This window comes from Nothobranchius furzeri, chromosome 2 (genome assembly GCF_043380555.1).
Source record: "Nothobranchius furzeri strain GRZ-AD chromosome 2, NfurGRZ-RIMD1, whole genome shotgun sequence".
Classification (NCBI taxonomy): Eukaryota; Metazoa; Chordata; class Actinopteri; order Cyprinodontiformes; family Nothobranchiidae; genus Nothobranchius; species Nothobranchius furzeri.
In genome coordinates, this window is record NC_091742.1 from 56,555,268 (window position 1) to 56,576,032 (window position 20,765).

General features: G+C 43.7%; 1 long non-coding RNA gene across 3 annotated transcripts in view; it reads right to left on the reverse strand.

Moving 5' to 3' along the window:
* LOC139066388 (uncharacterized) overlaps positions 1-20,765 on the reverse strand; it is a 100,076-nt gene that overhangs the window by 39,294 nt on the left and 40,017 nt on the right. For all 3 annotated transcript variants that reach the window (XR_011519280.1, XR_011519279.1, XR_011519281.1), the window contains 2 exons: positions 15,296-15,430; positions 13,339-13,423 (listed from right to left, as the gene is read on the reverse strand). This is a non-coding gene — a long non-coding RNA (uncharacterized lncRNA). The remainder of the gene's footprint in view (positions 1-13,338; positions 13,424-15,295; positions 15,431-20,765) is intronic.

The window sequence follows — 20,765 nt, forward strand, 5'->3', positions numbered from 1 at the left end:
CTCTTCCTGAATCCGAGGTTCAACAATCCGACGGACCCCCCTCTCCAGAACCCCTGAATAGACCTTACCAGGAAGGCTCAGGAGTGTGATCCCCCTGTAGTTGGAACACACCCTGCGGTCCCCCTTTTAAAATAAGGGGACCACCACCCCCGTCTGCCAGTCCAGTGAGAGTGCCCCTGATGTCCACGCGATATTGCAGAGTTGCGTCAGCCAACACAGCCCTACAACATCCAGAGCCTTAAGGAACTCTGGGCGGATCTCATCCACCCCTGGAGCCTTGCCACAGAGGAGCTTTTGGGGCTGCGTTGGTTCCCTCGGACTCTGTGGACCTCTGCAAGGCTGCTTCTTTGGGCCCTGGCAAGATGGGCTGGGGTCTCCATGCCCTGGGTGGCAGTTTGGCAATGGAGGTGCCTATTGGGGCCAGTGGGGGAGCTGGCTCCCTGGAGGACTTAGGCCAACCAACCAGTCCTCCCCATCCCCACACATTTTTCCTCCTGCTCCCTCACATGATCACACAAACAAGCACATAGGACTTTGGTGGGTGGACAAGTCAGGGGGTGCGGGTATGGACCTCATTTCCGCATTCCAGTGGCAGCCTGCCCCCCCCCCCAATTATATTTGCACATTAAACACTTCCACCAACGACATTCCACACAAACACACACTTAGGGCCTTGGGAGTAAGCACATACAACGGCATTTGGCAAGGGGATCTTTCAGCCTCTGTCATGGTCTGTGTCTGCGTCTCACCTCATGTGTCTCCTTTTTTCCTCATTCGTCTCTAGGTGCTCCTTTTGTGTCTTCTAGCGCCCTCATGTGTCATGTCTGCGTCTTCCTCATGTGTCTCATGGTGTTTCCCATTTGCCCTCTAGGTTTCCCTCCTCAGACTGCCCTCTCCCAGGTCCTGTGCTCTCTTGGCCCCCTCTTAGCCACGCCCCTGTAGTTTCTTTCTGTAGTGTTTTCCTTTAGTGTCAGCTTCCCCTTAGAATATTGCTTATGGTTAATGCCTTCTGGTCTTTTGTTTTTCTCTTAGGTCATTTTCCTTTGTCACAGCCTTTCATTATTTAGTGTGTTTTTTCCCACCAGTGTTTTTCTTCCTTCTCCATGAGAAGTATAGACTTCCCAGTTTATATAAGCCTTGTCTTGTCTCTGTGTGGTTGTCGGTCCATTGTATTGTTGTCAGCGTTTGTTCGTGCTCTAGTTGAGCTTTGTGCCTCTAGTCTTTGGTGCTCCAAGAGAGCTTTGGGTGTCCTGTGTTCCAGGACTTTTGGATTTTTGGCTCGCTGCCTGTGGATTTATTTTGTTTCGTCCTGCCAAATAAAATGATTTTTACTTTTTACCAACTCCTGCCTCTTGTCGTCTGGGTAATCTGCACTTTGGGTCCTAAACATCCCCGTAACGTGACAGAATGGACCGACCACCGAGGACCCAGCGGATTACCCAGATGTACCGCTATTATGGTGAGCCAGAGAACTGTTGGACTTTTATTCAGGATGTTGACAGGTGTTTGGACTTGAACTCTTCAGAGTTCAATAAAGTCTCTTTTCTGGTACTCTGCCTGGGAGGCAGAGTCATGCGGTGGGCCACCCGATATTTTGACTATCACCCCATCGAAGAGGTGTCGTTTTGGCCGTTCGCCAAGGAGCTGCTGGCGAATTTCGGCCCCACAGCACCACCAGCCAACAGCATCCCCATTACACCGATGTGCCAAACCTCCACACCTTCGCCTGGACCAGACAGCGCTGCTGCATCTTCTCCGGTGGGCTGTCATTTCTCCTCAGTTCCTGCCAGCGTCATCTCCACACCTCAGTTGAGCCCACAAAAAAAAACACGACGACGCAACCGTCGTGCTTCAGCAGTGGTCCCTGAGGACGCATCATATCCTGGTTCATCGGTGGTCCCAGAGGACGCATAATATCCTGCTTCATCGGTGGTCCCAGAGGACGCACAGCATCCTGCTTCAGTGGTGGTCCTAGAGGACACACAGCATCCTGCTTCAGTGGAGGTTCCATAGGACACACAGCATTCTGCTTCAGCAGTGGTCCCAGGAGACGCACAGCATCCTGCTTCAGCAGTGGTCCCAGAGGACGCACAGCATCCTGCTTCAGCGGTGGTTCCAGAGGACGCACAGCATCCTGCTTCAGTGGTGGTTCCAGAGGACGCACAGCATCCTGCTTCAGCGGTGGTCCCAGAGGACGCACAGCATCCTGCTTCGGCGGTGGAGAATGCACAGGCTCCACTCCAGCCCGTCCAAGAGGCTCCGCTCCCAGCACAGCCAGTTCAAGAGGCTTCGCCCGGTCCGACGCCCCAGGCCAGATGTCGACTCCCCCAGGCTAGAAGTCGACATCCCCAGGCCAGAAGTCGACGCCCCCATGCCAGAAGTCGACGCCCCCAGGCCAGAAGTTGACGCCGCCAGTCCAAGGGTCGACGCCGCCTCTCCAAGGGTCGACGGTCCCGCCTCCTGTCTCGAAGTCGACGCATTCTGTCTCGAAGTTGGCGCCTCCTGTCTCAAAGTCGACTGCCCCGTCTCAAGTCTCGCAGTCGACGGCCCCGGCAAGTCTCGGAGTCGACGTCCATGTCTCAAGTCTCCCCACAGGTGTTCCAGTCTCCCGAGTCCCAGGCTCAAGTCTCCCCACAAGTGTTCCAGTCTCCCGAGTCCCAGGCTCAAGTCTCCCCACAAGTGTTCCAGTCTCCACAAGTGTTCCAGGCCCCACAAGTGTTCCAGTCACTGTCCCAGTCTCAAGTGTTCCAGTCACTGTCCCAGTCTCAAGTGTTCCAGTCACTGTCCCAGTCTCAAGTGTTCCAGTCACTGTCCCAGTCTCAAGTGTTCCAGTCACTGTCCCAGTATCGTGTTCCAGTCACTGTCCCAGTCTCAAGTGTTCCAGTCACTGTCCCAGTCTCAAGTGTTCCAGTCACACTCCCAGTCTCAAGTGTTCCAGTCACACTCCCAGTCTCAAGTGTTCCGGTCACAGTCCCCTGTGTTCCAGTCTCCTGAGTCCCTTCCTCCTCCTCCTCCTCCTCCAAAGCCCCCGATCCCTAGAGTTTCCTGTTCCCGCCTCCTGGTTCCCCATCGCCGGCCCCCCAGAGTCCCCTGGTCCTCCTCGCCCGCCCTTGTGGGTGGTTTTTGTTTTGGTCCTTCCTCTCCCGCCCTGTGGTGTCTCGTGCCTTGTTTTTGCCTTGAATTTTGCTTGTGGTGTTTGTCTGTCATGTGGGCGTCTGGTATCCGCCCTTGGGGGGGGGGGGGGGGGGGGGTAGTATTGTTCATGGTCTGTGTCTGTGTCTCACCTCATGTGTCTCCTTTTGTCCTCATTCATCTCTAGGTGCTCCTTTTGTGTCTCCTAGCGCCCTCATGTGTCGTGTCTGCGTCTTCCTCGTGTGTCTCCTGGTGTCCCCCATTTGCCCTCTAGGTTTCCCTCCTCAGACTTCCCTCTCCCAGGGCCTGTGCTCCTCTTGGCCCCCTCTTAGCCACGCCCCTGTAGTTTCTTTCTGTAGTGTTTTCCTTTAGTGTCAGCTTCCCCTTAGAATATTAGTTATGGTTCATACCTTCTGGTCTTTTGTTTTTCTCTTAGGTCATTTTCCTTTGTTACAGCCTTTCATTATTTTGTGTGTTTTTCTTCCTCCTCCCTGAGTTAGTAATTGTGTTCACCTGGTCCCTCTCCCCCACACACCTGCAATTCATCTCCCTCTCATCTTCCCAGTCTATATAAGCCCTGTCTTGTCTCTGTGTGGTTGTCGGTCCATTGTTTGTTGTCAGCGTTGTTTTGTTCTATTGTTCCCGCTCTGCCATTAAAACCATTTTTATTTCACCCGTGCCTGCATTTTTGCCTCCTGTCAGCTCCTCCACACATGGTCCGCCGCCATCCACACCCCCAACGTGACAGCCTCATCCCAAGTGCCGGTGCCCACTTCCAATTTTAATCTGCACTTGGACACAAAGGGCTGTGGGGGGAAGAGGGCTGGTGTGGTGTCATCAGCTGGCATAGGCCAGATGATGCCTTCACTGCCCACTCACCACAACCCAATCATCAACATGCACCAATACTGTATTGGAGCAGGTGGAGGGTGACTAGGGGTCTTAGCACACCTCTGTTGTCACTTGGCTTCTTGGGGCTGGAGGCTAGCAGGGGGATCTGGACGTCTGGTTGGGGTCTGGGTGGTTGGTCGCTTTGCTCGGTGCTGGGCGGGGGAGCCTGCTCATCAGCAGCCCAGCAGAAAGGGTTGAATTCTGGGAACCGGTGATGGTTGTATCCTTTATGCAGCAGTACCGGGACCAGAGTGAATAGGGTGTGTATGGGGAGTATGAGTGGGTTTCTGGTGTGCATTTTTGAGAGTCTTAGGTTGTATGTGTGAGCTTGAGGGAGGGAGTGTGTGACTGTGTTTGTGTATGACTGTATATGTCAGGTGGGGCCTTTGACTCCTTCCCTCTCCTGGGACTTCTTTTGCTGCTATAGACCCTTTTACTATCTACGTCATCAAAAGTTGCGCGCGCAGCCTGGCAACGAGAGTGAAGGCTTCCTCATTCACACTCGATACTAAAACAGCGTTTTAAACCCTTTGTTTTGAAGTTCTGAGCACATAAAAATGTCAGGTTGTTGCGTGTATGGATGCCAGAATCGCTTCTCTTCAAGCAGTGGACTGAAACTTTGCAGAATTCCGAAGGGAGCACATCCATTTCAACAAAATCGGAGGCGTCTGTGGCTGCAGGCCATCAAAAGGGTAACTGCAGCCTTTTCTGTTTTTCCCATCCTAACACAAAGCTCAACTTTGAATAAAATTGCTGCTGCGTGGCTGCAGCATGACCCAAGTCTGGAACATCAAAATGACAGAATTAAACAAATTTATACGCTTTATTTCATGCTTCAAATTAACATTTCATTCTAATTCATCTGTATTTTCCCACTGCATATTAGTATAAACTGTATTTCTCTAAAATTAACACGATTGTACTCTGAGCACGCTAAAAAAAGAAACCTATGCTATACTCACCCTGCCATGCAGGTACAGTTGGCTGTGAAGACGTAGTTCTCTGGTTTGTTTACTATGACCCAAGCCTCGTACATAGCAGTCTTGTGTCCTTGTCTTTGGCTTGGAAGGACTTCTGCCTTCAAGACGCAAAACTCAGAGTCTATGTTGTGATATTTTACTTTCTGTACGTGGCCACAGACAACATAGTTGTATGCATCTAACGATTTGTATGCCCGTAGCTTCTCACGTGTGTACTTACTGGGCCTCTCCACTAAAAACATATATATATCGGGCCACTGGATATCTGGCCACGCACCTACATCTTCCACCCATTCCGTAATGCCACAGAGATCCGGGAGTCTGTTGCCATTCGTTAAAGTGAGTTTAATAATACAACATTCAAGATTTGCCGGTGATAACCCAGCAGCGTAGCTTGATAAAGCCTGAAACAACGCCATTCTCTGTTGCCAAGCTGTGCGCGCATTCTCGCTGACATCATATTGTTTACAAACAGTAAAAGGGTCTATACATCTTTGCCTCCCCTCCCCCGTCACACTTGGTGTGGAGTGTGGTGCCTTGGTCTGCCTGAGTGTTCGCGGCTCCCGGGTCAGGGGGTTTCAGATTTTTAGCATCTGCCTGATTAATACCGGTGGTTGCCTGGGAGGATCTGGGTCCCTGGGCTCTGTTGGGTCCTCGGCGGGGCTGGTCACCCCTGGGTCCCGGGTCGCTGGGTTCCGGGCTCGGCTGGCTTTAGGGGTGGGAGGCTGCGGGCGGGCTTGTGGGCTTGCCGTTGATATCTCCCCGGACTCTGCCGGCTGCTGGTTGTGGCGCCCAGGGGCAATCCTCTGCGCCTCTCGAGGGGGGCAGGGGCTTTTCTGGTCACAGTCTCCCTGGGGTCCCTGCGCTCTGGGGCAGCTCCTGGATCTCTGAGACTTGGAGCTCCTTCCATCTCTTACGCATCTTTGGGGGGCAGATCTGTGGCCCCTCACACTCTCTATTGGACGCTCCTATAGAGAAACCTTACATAAACAAGTGCGTGTACACACACAGGTGCTCACATGGTGCTCTCATAAGTATGGACTTGGGCGCGTTCAACACATGTCTTAAGGCTATGGTGGGCACTTAATGCACTGTGATTTATTATCGTGTGATTGTTCAGTAAAATAATGTTTTACATTTCCTCATCAGGCTGACGCAATGACAGTTTGCTCCTGTTGTATTGCTGTGTGTCCCTTTTTTTGATTGTTTGTTTTTGTGGAAGATGAACTTTATTCAGAGTGAGTGCAGACAGTCTAGTCTTCCGCATGACTTTTGCTTCAGCCAAGACAAGGTACCTAGGTTTATTATGGCTCCTGTATCCGGTGACAGGGTCTTGTGCAGTGCTTTTCTTTTTTGGAGGTCATACAGATGGGATGTTTGTGTCTGGAAATTAAAAGTTAATTTCTGGTCATTTTTTTATGTAAAACCTTGGCCTTTGGGTAGGTTACATCATACATGCAACATTTGATTTGTAGTCATTTTAATATGATTTTTTACAATCTAACAAATGTCAAATTACTTGACATAACCAATAAACACCATACTTTACATTTAAATTGAAGTACAACATATGTGAGATTCAGGGTGTATGGTAAAGTGGGTTAGTAAATAGAATTTATAGCTTTGTTCAGGCATTCATTTATTTGTTCCAGGGACCCATGAACCGACCGGAAGGGGAGGAGACTTGGGATCCCTATTGGGAGTGCTGGGCGACCCGATTTACAGTGTACCTTTAGGAGTTCCATATCTGCAAGAGCCTGGGACCACCTCGTTTTCCCTCTGATCAGTGGACAACTGATCTTACTCATCCAAGTATGGCGGCCACAAAAGGGTTGAAGGGTAAATTAGAAAGTTCAGATCTTTTTAAGTGAGAGAGATTGTGGGAAGGTTGTAAGAAAACAATCTTATTGGATGTTAACTCTTTGATGAGCTTGAGTTAGGAGAGGAATGCCAGATTGATGTGCTAACAGCTAGTTCAAGTGGGAGTTTGTCACAATTAGGAGGGATGGCAGAACCCAAATTGCAGAACCCAGGATGGCACGAGGCAGGAGTTGATATGTAAAGTAAAAATCCTTTATTTGGAGGAAGAACAAAAATAAATCCAAATGGCAGCGAGCCAAAATTCCAAAAGTCCGGAAGAACAAAAACTCCCTTAGGGCACAGAACTGGGATGAGTGACAAAGCTCAAACAGAGCATCAGCAAACGCTGACATACAAACAACAAACACACTGACAGCAACAATGGACCGACAAACAAAGAGTGACAAGACAAGGCTTATAAACAGGAGGGAGGTAATCAGGGAAACAGGTGACAGGTGTGAGGAGTGTGAGCTGAGGAGGCACTGGTGGAATCAATTAACAAAATGGGAAGGGAAGGAGCTTGACCAGAGGGCAGATAAACATAAACCTATAAACATAAAAATAAACCTAAAGACTGAGGGCCAAAAACAAACAACTAATAACTAGACGGATGAGGAGGACTAAATAAAGATTTATTAGGAATGGGGAATGATTAGAAGGACACCTGAGGGAAGTCTACAGAGGGCTGGAGATAATAATGGGACACAAGAGGATGACCTGGAGTGGGAACCGGAGGTGTTGGGAAACAAGGGGACACAGAACATGACAGAGTTAGGTTCAAACTAGAGTTTTGCTTTCATAAGACAGCGGAAACACAAACATGTTTAGTAGTTAATGCAATACCTATATACTGTAGGGACATTGGTTTTAGACCAGTTATTTAAGTAGAAATCTATAATTTCCCAAAACAAACTAGCGTCATTAGCTTGTTAACCTGACAGTAATGTCATGCGTTTAGATTATCCATGTAATATAAAATAGTTAAATTTTTACTGGATTGCTAAATTAATGACACAGATCTCAAGAATGCAATAGACTTTATGAATGCTACTTCACATACACGGAATCAATGGATTATTTACACGTGAAGATAGAGATGTCATCTAGCGGCATGACTTTCACAAAATGATGCTTCTGACAGAATAACTGTGAGTTGAATTTTAGTCCGTCTAAAAGTTTATGAAATAGTTTTTACAAGAACAACTACCCATTTTTGAATTAGGATTTGTTTAAAGAAGTCAAAAATCTGCTTTGATCTTGGCCCAGCTGTTGCTAGCTGTTAGCTTGTCAACCCAGTCCAAACAGATCTTTGTCTCCTAATTGTTCATAAAGTTTTCACAGAACCACACTTCAAAAGATTTGAAACATCACATTTGTTTATCACGTAGTTTTGTTACATAGAATAAATCAAACAGTGTCCCAAAGACTCAACATAATCAAATGTCGGAGGCAGCATATAATATGAATCCAGGTTTTTATGAGAAGAAAAAAGTAAAAATTAATGAAAGAAAAACAACTGAAAAGTAATTAAGCCAGGTCTGAACATTTTATTTTGAAAAAAAAAAAAAAGCTATAAGGCACTAGACAAAACCTTGCCCCCAATGAATGCCCGGGTGATTGCATCATTCTTTATCCCTTTTAACTTCCTAATGCATGTAAACTGTTGGATTTTCTTCATGCAAAAATAAAGTAACCTGACAGCTATGCCAGTTACGATGGAAAACTAAAAACTGCTGATATTTTAGCAGGCAGCACTTAAACCAACTTCTCATGTGAAGTTAGACAGTAGAAATGTGTGGAATACCAACTTCCTAATCATTTTGAACGCATGTACTCAAGTACACTGACTCAAATAAAAACCTCATAACAATACTCACATTTAATTGCAAGCCTCAATCGTGATTTTTATTTTTATTTTCTACCTTTCTCTTCTCCATTTTTGGGGAGATTTTAGCCTCGAGGCAAGCTATTAGCATGGCAGCTGAACAGAAATTCCAATTATTTCTCACATCTGAGAAAATGAAAATGGCACATTAAACATAACAAATCAATGTACCTTGTGATTACACACATTTACGTGATACCCACAAGCACGCCACACAATAAAAATGTGGTGGCAGCGGTCTATTACCGAGATTTAATGTTTTGTGAAAATTTACTGTCACCAAAAAACAAAAACACTGTTCACAAGTAACTCTGCTGAAATAAATACTGAGAAATAAAATAAATGAAATCTGTGTTTTTAACTGTCTTATGTGTGATATATTTCTGTGGGGTTTCAAGCGATTTGTTAGGCTTTTATTGAATGCATGACTGTATTCTTCAAATCTTCCATCATTCTGGCTAGGAGCTTTTCTATAAACGTTGACGTTACTCTTATTTACAAATCTTTGGCTCTGTTGAATCCGGAACAGTAGCGACAAGAACACAGACTGAAAGTTAAAACCAACCAAAAACAAAACGCCCCCTAGTGGGTGGCTGCAGTATAATGTTTTAATTCCACCCTCTCTACATAAATGAATGGGATATTTTACAGTTTAATTTTATAAACAAAGGAAACTGATTGATCTTCCAAGAAAATGTTCAGATCTGAACATGAAAAGTTCAAAACACAAATGTTAATGAATACACATTTTGTATAATACACAAGTTGTTTTACAATTTGCTACTGTTACTCAATAATAACTATTGAAATAAAATTATCTGCAGACCAAATGCATGTAAAATATATATATAGACAGAAACTTTTTATTCTTTTGTAGCCTGGTACCAAATGATCCTAAAACTGGTACCAGCCCTTGGCGCAATGGTTTAGTAGCCCTGGAAAATACAAAAGCAAAGTTGCGTGTATAAAAGAAGAGTCATGTTATCTGTGAGCCAACTTAAACTTCCCACTGACCATTTGCAAGATTCTCATTCCTTTAGGGCCCACACTCTAAATATGCTGCGTTTGATTAGAAATTGGAAAATAAAATGTTAAGTTTTGATCTACATCAAAGCCTGCTAGAGAGGAAAATTTTCACTTATTTCAAAATGCTCATCTTTGTTTAAAAGTGCTTTTCAGTCCATCGGTCCCAGCGTGCTCTCTATAATTAATGCTTCTCTGGTTTCTGGTCAGGTCCTTGCTTACTTTAAGAACGCTGTAATCCACCCGCTTCTTAAAAAACCGAGTCTCGACCCCTCTCTCCATAGCAGCTTCAGACCCATCTCTAAACTTCCGTTCATCTCCAAGATCTCCAAAAAATGTTGGGGCTAAACAACTCACAGCTGCTCTTGATGAACATAACATCTATGATAGTTTCCAGTCAGGTTTTCGTAGAGCTCATTCTACTGAAACAGCTCTTCTTAGGGTCTCTAATGACCTTATGACTCACAGTGATGCAGGGGACTGTTCTGTTCTGGTCCTGCTGGACCTGACTGCAGCCTTTGACACTATTGACCATCACCTGCTACTGGAGAAGCTGAGAGACTGGGTAGGCCTATCGGGATCTGCTCTGGAGTGGTTCTCCTCTTATCTGTCTGAGCGTTCCTAAATCAGTCTAGACAGGGTCCATTATAGAAAGACAATGGCATATACAGCTAATGGGTATATGTCTTTAAAACAGGAATGTTATTCAATTGTAACACTCAAGAGTAATTGTTGCCACTTTTCTTGAAGGTATGGATCGACTGCTAGGAACGTCAAAGAGAATTTGAACATGTACCCTCCAGTTGAGATGTTGAAAGGAGAAAAATATAACATGCGTGTTTGTGTGGAAGTGTCTGGATCGGGTTGTTTTAGTAAAATTCCAGTTACTCCTTTTTTGTATCGCCGTAGTCATCATTAGCTGTCATTTGGACATTACTTGGTGAAAGCACAACCCTTTCACCATTGAAATGTGAAAAGCTTCTGCTTGCTACAATTAGGCTGAGAGTTATTGTCTGGCTATGCAGCTGCATGGATGCTTTTCAGCCTCCGTGTTCTTGACACATTCACAACAATGTTCAGACTTGGTGCCCTTATCAGCCTCATTTTGAGCTGCTGAAAGTCTTTTTTTAGTAGATATGTAGGCTCACATGCTGCGTGCCTGGCAACAGGAGTAAACAAAGTTAGTGTGACTTAAAAGCTAAAGTGCATCTCTATAAATTAACAGCACTCTGACTTCTAATAGCTGTTATCTTGAAGGTCAACTAATATTCTTTCTCATCTTGGATGATTAAACATATTATTTTGTATTTAAACGAAGTGCAGACATTTAGAAGTAAAGTTCTGCAAAGTTACTTAATTACGGGGATGCTTGGGGGAGCCTGGTCTCCCAGAAAGGCTGATGGTCTCCCCAAAAGAACTGATCTGACAGACCCAGGGGGAGCTAGAAAAATGATCCAGTCTCCCCAGCCCTGCACATTTTGAGTTATAAAGAAGGTCATCAGAGGTATGACACCCCCCAGCCCCTCCCTTCTCACTGAGTTCTAACAGAGGTTACCAGAATTAACAGTACTTAACATTTCGTCATGTCTAAGATCCATCTATTCATCCATTTTTGGCCGCTTATCTAGGGTTAGGTTGCAGGGCAGCAGCCTAAGCAGGGATGCCCAGACCTCTCTCTTCCCAGCTATTTTGGTCAGCTCCTCTGGTGGAATCCTAAGTCGTTCTCTGGACACGGTCCCTCCAGCTTGTCCTAAATCTCCATTTAGGTCTTCTCCCAGTTGGATGTGCCCAGAAAAATACACCAAGGAGGCATCCTAACCAGATGCCCGAGCCACCTCAACTGGCTCCTCTCGATGTGTAGGAGCAGCAGGTCTACTCTGAGCCCCTCCCAGATGACTGAGCTTCTCACCCTATCTCTAAGAGAGAGCCAATCCACTCTGCGGAGGAAACTGATTTTGGCCGCTTGTAACCGCAATCTCATTCTTTTGGTCACTACCCAAAGCTCATGACCACAGGTGAGGGTTAGAATGGAGATTGGCCGGTAAATCAAGAGCTTTACCTTCCAGCTCAGCTCTCTCTTCACCATGATAGACCGGTACAACGCCCGCATCACTGTAGACGCAGCACCAATCTGCTCCATCTTTCCCTCACTCATGAACTTTTATTCAAATACATAACACCAGAAACAGCCCTGTAAGGAATAACGCTGTCTCCTAATCTTCAAGACCATTTTTATTGACAAACTTTACAGTCTAATTTTTGGATAGATGATATTTGAAGATCTGCATTGTCTGTATTGGCAGCTGTGGATACTGTGCTAACTAACCAGTGATTAAAGTGTTAAAACCAACCAGATCCATGCAACAATGTGGATGTTTCCCTTGGAAATTGACAAAAAGGCATTTGGTACCTAAGGGACTCAGTACATTTGTGACCCAATGAGGATCACCTTCTGTTTGGCAAGATTTTCCCACTGGTCTGGCGATTTCTAGAGCTTTGACTCTTCTAAAAGGGGAATGAATGGTGGGGATCTCAATGGCTGCAAAGCTTCACCCCCAGATGGCCGTGCACAAGCTTGCTCTCAAAAGATTACTTAGCCTATGACTGGGTCTTAATGGAAAATAGCTTTGCGCAAATATTCTGCAAAGCTAAGAAAGGCAAGGCAAATATTGTTGGCTAGCAGATTTCAAGCACTTTAAATGTATTAATGCATAAAGAGAGTCTACCTTCTATAATATTATATTCTAGTGGTCCTGTGTTTCTATGAGAAAGATGGATAGAGAAACCTGGCCTGAAAAAAAGAGAATGCAATCTCATCCCTACCTCTTCTCCATCATTCTCTTGCAGCAGCATGCCAAAGATGGCCTATGAGATTCAGGTCAGTTTAGATCTATTGACCCTGCACATTCACTCCTCAGCCTCAGGGCTACTATGACAGATGCTGTCCAGTGCCACCCAAAAATGAACAGTGCATATTTTTTTAATCTTTGGAAAAATAGGAAAAAGTTATAGAAATTTGCACAAGGATTTCTAATGGTTTTGTTTAGTGCCCATTGAGGTTTGAATTTAAACATGGTGTTGGGTTAGTAAAAAGTACTCTCAGGGACAAAGTGTGGAAGGCTTTTAAAAAATTGTGTATCAAGGTTTGGGATTTTTGAAAGCTGAGATAATTTATAGACCAACAAAAAGGGGCAAACAGCTAGTCAGACCAAATGTCTCAGCTGTGACCAAATTGGAATGACTAAATATCTAAAATGTATGTCTTCAGGCGGAAGGACACAAGAAGACTACCACTGATAATAATAGTTAACAGAAACATCGCTCAACGGGGATATATTTTAACATCCAAGTGATGAAAATACCATGCTGATGTGGCTCAACTGTCTTTCTGAAAGACAAATCTCAACGTTCAAAAACTTTCTTAAGAAAAGTCTGCTCTTTTTTACTTTCTGTGACTCTTATAAGCTACTGCCGTTGAACCCTTGCTCCCATACTCTCCAGTTACACTAGTGTCTCCTTAGTAATTGCATGTTGGTGTGCAGTGAGGTAGTGTGTGCCTGTAAATACCAAGCTCAGAGCGACGCTCCAACAGACTGTCCTGGGGTCCTTTGCCTTGGCCAGTGTTCCAGGGAGATGTGGAGCATTTGTTTGTCTGGTAGTAATGAGGAAAAGGAGGCCAAGAGTGATATCGAGTGAGCCCTGATTTCTAGCACAAACACATTTACACCGACGCAACCACTCCAACCAAACATGCCCCCTCATTACTGCAAGAATAAATCTTGGTAAACTTCAATAAAAGGTTAGACACTATAGAAAAGGGAGACAACACACTTGGCTGGTTATTAAAGACAAACTGAGATGTACATAGACGTTGTTGCAAGATCTGCAGACATTGGTGGTGTTTTAAAAGTTTCTGTGTAATTATGCTTTTGCCCTTCCCTCGCACAAAGATGCTTTCAAATCCCATTGTGGTAAATGCTCGGCAGAGTAAGATAGCACCGTATGTGATAATGCCGAATGAGGGGAGTGAATGCATCGCCTGGTGGGTCTCTCCACTGCTAATTCAGTTATATGGCTGCTATGCAAAAGCAATGGGACTTAATTAAATGTCTCACCTAGAGCGGTGGAGGATCATGTTACCACTAAATCCGGTTTGAAGTAACGCCGCACTTTATTGTGACGATCAGCGCCTCCCCGGGGGTTCAATTACAGCTAAATCTAATTGAAGGGGAACCATGCAACAATACTGCCCCTACCCTCCACACTCAACTCCTCCCCCACCCCCACCTGTCCCTTTCCCTTTTTTGTTCTCCATAATCAAAGTCTCCTGCATTTTAACTAAGTCGGATTACCTTGGGAAGTCTTACAAAAGTCTTTTGTAGACAAGAGACTAACAGCTGGTGGCAGAGGTCCACAAACTCATTACCTGACTCAAAGGTAGAAATGCCTCCACAAAAGAGTTTAATATGCTCCATTAATTGGTCTTATATGAAGTTAATTAATTAATTAAACCTGTAATGGGATGGAATCTTCCTCAGCTTATCACTTAAACTAGCCATGCACATGGTAAGAATGAGTTACTAGGTTTCTCTCCAAAACAGGGGTATTTTTATTTTGACATTCATACACAGTTACCATCTCTTCGCAGTTGGGCCCTTTAGCAAAATCATGGAAATGAAATTGTAAGAGTTAGCAATGGTATATATTGTTTTGTGTGTCTTGGAGTCCCTTGAGGAGAGGAGGAGGAAACTCCCCAGCAATGGCTCTAATTTGGTAAAATGCTGCGATTTACTGTATGTGACTGGAAACTGATCTCCATTTTATAGTTTATAGAACATTTTATTTAATTATTACATCTGATAATAATCGGTCACTCAGTGTTTTTCATGCAGGCTGAACATGAAAATAGTCTCCAGCATTAGCTTCTGATAGAAAAGACTCCTAGAATGAAAGAGGAAATATGAACATGTGACACCCATCCTGCCACCCAGCTCTGCACTGGTTACCGGTCACTTTTAGAGTGGATTTTAAAATTCTTTTATTGGTTTATAAAGCATTGAATGGGTTGGCGCCAGAATACTTGTCTGACTTGTTGCAGCCATATGTACCTAGTCGCTCGCTCGCTCAGAGAATCATCACATGCTTTTGGTCCCTGTGACTAGGCTTAAAACTAGAGGAGATTGGGTGTTCGGTAGCGAGCCCGGAATTATGGAATGATCTTCCATTATCAGTGCGGCTCTCCGCGTCAGTAGAGGTTTTTGAAGAAAGCGCTGAAGACCCATTTTTATAATCTGGCTTTTAATTATGTGTGTTAGTTGCTGTTATTTTAATCTTCTTATATTTTGTGACTTTTAATTTGGTTTTATATGCATTTCTTGTTTTGATTTGTTTTCTTATTTTACTCCTGTTCAGCACCTTGGTGGCATTACATGTGTCTGTAAGGTGCTTTTATTAATAATGATGATGATGGTGATAAAAAAATAAACAGATCTACGTCACTGTCACTTAACATTCATGGACTCACCCATCTTGACTCACAACGGGGAAGGATGTTTGTGGTTTAGAGTCCAGGAAACAGCAGAGGACGTCTTGATTTTCAGAAGCTAACTGTTAGCATTAGCAACTCCACCACACAGCGACTGCTCCAGGCTTGAGTTATCTGTGGAGATCAAACATCAACGTTTTAGAACAGAGTCAGCGGTAGAGTTGCGTTGCCGTTATCCAGTTGGGAAGAGATAACTCCAAATAGTAATGTCCAAATAGTAACACTTCAAAACCTGCCGTCTGAAGCTTAGCTGTGATGTGAAAATACTGATTTTTATAAAAGTTACAACACACCAAACTCCATGTCAAAAAAGTAACTTGTTGTTAAATTCTAGACAGCACTGATTTCCTTCTTAAATGTCAGACCATAAATGCTTGTATAGTTTTTCAAAATTCCCTTCTGGCTACAAGTGATGGTTTTGGTGTTTAATGGTACTTCTATGATTTAGGTCTACTTCCCCCAATATGTGGTAAGTCTGAAGAGGACATTTTTCACCAACTCCACATTAAATAATTAAATCCAACTATGATTAAATCAAATAAACAATGTAAATACTTCATTTGCTGCTTCTTTTGTGAAATTACTCCATCTACTATCTCTTGATGTGACAGAATTTACTAACACAGAAGGTGAGAAATCTGCCTTCCCAAGAAAATCCCACCTCACCTCTGTATTCCTAAGCTTGTCAATACATCTCCAACCCATTCCGTTGTTGTCCCTCTGAGAAAAACGTATTTATACGCTTGCTGCAGGGATTCCAGTCATTTCAGTTTCGATTCATCAAGCTTAATAGGTAGACTTGAAGGGGCTTGGGCTCCGGCTGCATTTGTTCTTACCTTTTCTTCTTTCACAGTACACAGAGTAAAAAGCAGTAAACGCGTGCAGTATATTTTCAGCATAATTGCATTGTTGCACAATGTTTCACAGACTTCAAGGTCATACGGAATTTTAATGGGGAATACAGCAGAAATGCAATAGTACCATTTGACAGTTCTTATTCTAAATGTAGTGTGATATTATTCATTAATTTTTTTATTTATTTTGGGGGGGTTGGGGGTGGGGTGATAATGCAGTACATATAATGGGAAACTCATCTTAAAGAACAACCATGACTCACAGGCACAAACCATTAAGAGTCAAGTCACCATGGTTCCTACATGTAAAGTATTTCTTGGCAGAATGGTGCATGATTATTTTAGATGTGTGGGTGTTGAAGTCATCAGAACCATATCATTTTAACTCTTTCATCTCCTCACTAAGATGCATTGAAAACTTGTTGAGTTTTTTGTATGCATTTTTCATTTGTTTGGAGTAACAAGAATGAGAAAGGTTATTGTAAATTAATGAAATGAAAGAGTTTTCAATTAGAAGACTTTTAAAAAACTAAAGTTCATCACACTTTAATAACATACAACAGCAACATTCTTTTATAGGAAACTTTTTTCTGATTGGCTTAATGAACTGACCTGTACTGGAATGTTTACTATGTGAAGTGCCTTGAGACGGCTCTTGTCAGGATTTGGTGCTATAAAACTAAACTTGAATTGAAATGAATTGAACACATAGACTGTCCTACATCAGACAAGCAGCTGACCAGCTATTTGAGGGGTTAAAGGATCTCTTGCACATTTGGACGTTTTGCTTTTTTTTTTTTCGCCTACATATAGAGCCAAAAATAATCAAATCAGATTTGAGAAGAATTGTTTCAACAGTTGGTGTCTAGAAGTTATATTTCCATGCTTTTGCTGTCAGGCAAGAACTTTTTCTCTTCCAAAAAAAGGAACTTTACAGGAAATGAGGGGGAAAAAACAGTATTCCTAAAATGATGCTTTTGGACAATTGTTTTACTGAAGACATCTACAAAGCTACTGATAGATATAAAAGGAGAAAAATAGAGCTGATGTTTATAAAACATGAAAATAATTAAAAATTATGATACATGATGAAACATAAATGGCTTATTCTAAGATGGTGTGTGTGTGTGTGTGTGTGTGTGTGTGTGTGTGTGTGTGTGTGTGTGTGTGTGTGTGTGTGTATTTACCGTATTTTACGGACTATAAGCCGCTACTTTTCCCCACGCTTTGAACCATGCGGTGTGGCTTTAGTCAACCAGTAAGGATGGATGCTGGAAAGTCTAATGAAGGAATGGTTAAAGGAGTGCTAAGGCAAGCGCCCAGGAGGATTTTTTCACAGTAAAACGGCACTGCTTGTTTTCCCAGCTTCACCCCAGGATGATGACAGCAACACGGACAGCGACACTGACATCGCCACAGAAAAGGTATGTGACTAAGCTCTTCTGAGGCTGTTCAACTCCGACACTGAAGAAGATGACTACAAGGGTTTCAGTGCGCAGGAGGATGATGAATAAACTAATCAATAACTTTTCTGTTTTGTTTGATACTAATCAGTTCAGTGACGTTCAGTTAAACTACATTTTCAATTCAGTAGATATCTGCGGCTTTTAGCCCCGTGCGGCTTATATTGAGGTGTGCTCTATAGTCCGGAAATTACGGTATATAATTTACATAAAGGAAAGTCTAACACAGTCTCTTCTGAAATTCTCTTCAACTCAGAAGACTTTTGTACTTCCATGGGGGTGAAATAAAGACGTATTTACAGCATGTTTGTAAAATTGTATTTTCCTGGAGGGATTGAAAAATCCCCTAAGTTTTATTTTCTTTGGGGGGGGGGTTGGGGGTGTTACTGCCTAAAGGCGTTCCACTGTGGTGCAGGTCTTTTTTGTAAATTTCTCCACTCAAGCATGCATTTTCATCTTCATTACATCCATTGTAGACCAAATCAGGTGATATAAATAAGCATTAGCTAGAGCACTGCACAGATATAGCAGGGAAATGTAATGAGGCAAAGAACTGAAGACTGTAACATCTATCTATCTCCCCGGAGATGGATATGAAATTGAACAAGATTAACAAAAAGCCTGAAATTAATTGTGTTGCTTTGAGTTGAAACAGGAGATTTCTGAGTAAGAAAAAGAAGAGAGTTAAAGGTAAGTAACATCAGCAGTGTGTTTCCACTAATTAAAAACATAACTATCGGCACCCCTAGGGATTTAGGTACTCTCCCCTGGTCATTATTTTCCTGTTTATTTTATTGATTATTTTTAGTGTTAATTGCAGGAGATTATTGTGTCATGATTGAGGAATATTTTATTTTCAAGTAAAAGGTAATCATCAACACACATCTGTCTGACCCACAAACTACTGTATTTATCTGGCCTTTCCAATGGGGTTGTGTGATGATGCCCAAAGCGTAGTGCGCAGGAATTAGTCATCGTTTTAGAGGATGGGTGTGTGTTTCCACCAACCGTGAAGCAGTGCATTTTATACGCACCTCAGAAGCGTAGTGTTGTGTCGCTCTGCAAAATTCACACTTTGAGCTTCATTCTTCAGTGTTACACTTCTAGAACATGTCAAGTTCAGCAGTTCAGATAAGGCCAGACGGGTATTCAGATACAGGAGCAGTGTCAAACGTAGTGTTAATTATGAGAACGTAATTAGAAAACATTAACGTGTTAAAAATCTTATAACCCTCAGCAGAACGTTCCCTGAACGCTACACTACATCTCAACATACCGTAAATCCTCTAATATTGCCCTGTATTTAATTAATGGCCGGGTATCATATTTTGGCCGGTGTCTGAGTCGGCGGAGGTGAATAATGGCCGTTTTTTTTTTATTGTGGCCGCGTGGAATGTGATAACAAGCAAGTACGGGGGGGCGGCTGTGTCATCCGTCTCACTTTTGATTTGCCAGTGATAGACCGCGAGGGTAACTTTAACCGTGCGGAGACGAAGAGGAGGCGAAAATTTGATATCAAGTTCAAAGAGAACGTGCTGATTATGCTGCAGAACACTCTGGGGAGCAATAGCAGGGGTTGTATGAACTAGTCACTAGTCGACTTCACTGCTCTATAGTGACTTTTTATGCCTGTCATCGACTAGTCGCTGTCACGTGATAATGACCGGCAAGATGCAGTCCTCGGAAAAGACAGCAGCCTGCTGTCAGCAGGTGACAAGCTCCTGCGCGTCGGGAGGCAACGCGCTGTGCCACAGCGTCGGTACTGACACCCGCCGTAAAACGGACATTTAGCCAAATTGTGACCTTTACCCTCTTGCAATTTAACATTCCCCTCACCCCCATCCTAACCTTAACCAGCTTGCGCATGCAAAGCTCTGATTGTTGACGCGCTCCAGACATCTGCGTCCTGAGCACGGCCACAGTAACATTATCAAATCAGGTGTCGCCACCTCAAAAACAAATTTAACACGCGATCGTTCATGTCGGCTCATTTCCTTTTATGTTTTCTGTCTTTTATTCTTTTATTTGTGCCTGATGCGTTTCGCTGCTGTGAATCGGGGCGCATCACCTGTTTTGTCCTCGGTGACGTAACTGATGTGGCCTGCGTGCAATCCGCTGTTTTTGCGGTCGGTAGATCTTTTAGAACTGCAGTTCAAAGGTAACTCATAAGGTGAATATATATGAACCCAGGTAGCAGTTTTTCTTTAGGATTGAGAGGAGATGCAGGAAGATAATAAACAGGCAGGACAGAAAAACAGTCAAATAAAAACAAGTTCGTTTTTGTACCTGGTGGTTGCAACAAACAGACACCATTGAGGGTAATCAGAAGTAAGGAACAGAAAATCAAATAATTATTTTAATGTTTAGAGCGGCAGGAACTCCGAGAGGCTGCAGGCGCATCATTGAGTTTGCGGCCGCTGCACAGGGGGAGGGGGGAGAGGGCTGAAGCAGAAACTACCGTTGTTAAAAGAAATGTGTTTAACTTTGAAAATGTGGGCGCAATTTTAATTGTCAAAAACTCCAGCGAACCATTAGTTCATTTTGCTCAAATAGAAATAGAGGCCTGCCTCTAATTCTGGTCCTCCTTCCAATAAAGGCCTGGAGCTTGATGAGCTTGAGTCAAATACAGGCCCGGGCCTGTATTAGAGGATTTACCGTATATTGGCAGTGCTCTGCTGCCACCTAGTGTTCTGTTCAGTACACATTTACAGTGTTCCATGTCCATTTACACTTCATCAGTAACACATGTAGTGACCTATAACCGTTATAATGAGATCAAAGTAATCACACAGACTTTGTGGTTAAAGAAATATACACATTAAAGTGTGGTTATGTCATCTATGCTTCATTGGCATTCTTTTTGATTTAAATGAAATTCCTTGGTAACAAATTGTCTTGAATGATTAAAATGTGATTAAACAAGATTAATTAATTACAAAGTTTCTAATTACTGAATATTCCGGACTATAAGTCACACTTTTTTTCATAGTCTTGCTGGTCATGCGACTTATATACCAAAGTATGTATACCGTGCTGCTGCGGGCGAGCTCCGGACCAGGTTTCAGCTCCTCTGCCCCACTGGTAGAGTTTCAAGCACCGTCATCACCTGCTGCAGCCTGTGGCGGGGTGTTG